Genomic DNA, 2,165 nt, shown 5'->3' with positions numbered 1-2,165 from the left:
GGCAACGGTTCCACGCCTGCGCACGAGGGTGAGGCCAAGGAGCCACAGAGTTACCGTAAAGCCCTGTGGTCCCTTCCGATGCTCACTAGCCTCCTCCCGGAGTTCCAGATCCACCCAGCAATACTGCTCTTCTACTCACTAGCAGCAAGCGGGACCCTCTGTCTCCTGTGTCTTACAATTATTGCACGCTCTTAAGTCTTACTAGCTAGTATTCTAAATTAAAGTCTATTTCCTTTAGGTGCACCTGTTCTAATCTTTCGTGAAGTGCAAAATATAAAGTATACAACCGTCAGTAACTCGCCTGGTTCTGTGCATTAGATGCTTCAAGAAGCTGAAAAACACACTCACTTCCTCCTCCAAGCCTCGGGATTCCAGTTCTAAATCCCTTCATTTCCCAGTGCCCTTATTTTGTTGATGTTTGTCTTTTTTTTTTCCTGCCTCCAGCATTCCCTAAATTTGTTACAGCACGGGGAGAAGACCAAAAACCTTGTATTCGCCAAGCTGATTCTAGATTCTAGTTTTGTCCTTCTAATAGTCAAAGGACCGAGAACAGATCACCCGGAGGCGGCAACTACAAATTACTGCAGTAGTGATGCATGGGAAGAACACCTTCTTTACAACGTGAAGCAATTTTATTTGAATGAGTTCATTTTTTCATAATTTTTAAATAGCAGTTTTAAGAATATTTTATTTTCATTTTCAGTCTGATTTGTACGTTTATTGACTAGATGAGTTGATGTCAAAGATAGTCTTTCACTTTGCAAGCCTTTCTTCCTTCAAGCCGGGACAGCACAGGCTCATGTGTTACTGAGAGACTAAATATACCAATACAAGGGCTGCCCTTGTGTAAGAATTCCCAATCATTACTTCTGCAGTCCAGAAAAATAAACCACAACCTCAGTAGATGGCTCCAAATGCTCAGTCCCGGGTGGGTAAATGCCAACTTCCCCGATCGTTTTCCTTGTTCCTATCTCACCACTAATTAGAGAAAAACTGTATTGGTTTCCTCTAACCATCACAAAGGGCAATCCCTCCCAGTTAGTCCACCCCTGGTTTCCCAAAGCCAACAGCACCCAAACAGGACACACCAAGCCTTCTTGATACCCTCGGGAGACTCTTGCCTGCTTTTGAGTCTCTGCCAAAGCAAGTGGTTGGTTGATTACTTTGCGATAGCATGCTCTAAGTAGCTTTGCCTTGTTCTTGTTGGGGGTGGGTTTAATTTACTGCTACATAAATAGAGATCCTTATGCAAAAGAGATGCTGGAGAAGGGACCAGCCTTTAATTCTAGAAATCAGAGTGTCAGGCCTAGTCATACTCTGCCCTTTCCCTCGGTTGCCTGCCCACCTCCTTCTATGGTGTGCTTTGCTGTTGGCTAGTGGTGGCTTCATTTCATTCTCTTTGAGGGTTGTAAAGTCAGACTGTAACGCTCTAAGAGTGGCTTTACTACAGAGATGACTTTGAATTTGCTCTAATTAGAAAGAAATTGAAGTGATTTCATGTATTACAGTCTGGTCTCAAACTCACTATGTCGCTGAAGCTTGTCTTGAATTCCTGACTCTCCTGTCTCGACCTCCTGAGTGCGGGGATTATAGATCTGCAAGTTATCTGACTTCGTACATGCACCATGGCATGTGTGTCCAAATCACTCTCCTCCAATAAATTACCACCTCCTCAATCAATCAATAATTGTAAAAACAATTTAAAAAACCCAGCAAAACCCTCATGAAGTTCTAAGTAAGTTTATGATTTATAACTGTCCTTGGCCCCATGTTGGAAGAAGGGGACCGCTTGTTGGTTCCCGGCTGCTCAGCCCTGAAATAATCACACAGAAACTGTATTAATTAAATCATTGCTTGGCCCATTAGCTCTAGCTTCTTATTGGTTAACTCTTACATATTAATTTAACCCATTTCTAGGAATCTGTGTATCGCCACATGGCTGTGGTTTATCAGGTAAAGTTTCCAGCATCTGTCTTCGGCTTCTCTCTGACTCTGCCCTTCTTTCTCCCAGCATAACAGCCTAGCTTTCCCCTCCTAGTTCTATTCTTCCCTGCCATAGGCGCAAAGCAGTTCTTTATCCATTATCCAATAAAAGCAACACATAGACAGAAGGACCTCCCACCCCAGCCCCATATGGGTCATGGATTAATATGCTTGCTAGGAAG

Source organism: Chionomys nivalis, chromosome 8 (assembly GCF_950005125.1).
Source record: "Chionomys nivalis chromosome 8, mChiNiv1.1, whole genome shotgun sequence".
NCBI lineage: Eukaryota > Metazoa > Chordata > Mammalia > Rodentia > Cricetidae > Chionomys > Chionomys nivalis.
The sequence above is the reverse complement of the archived record's forward strand: the minus strand, read 5'-3'. Positions refer to the sequence as shown.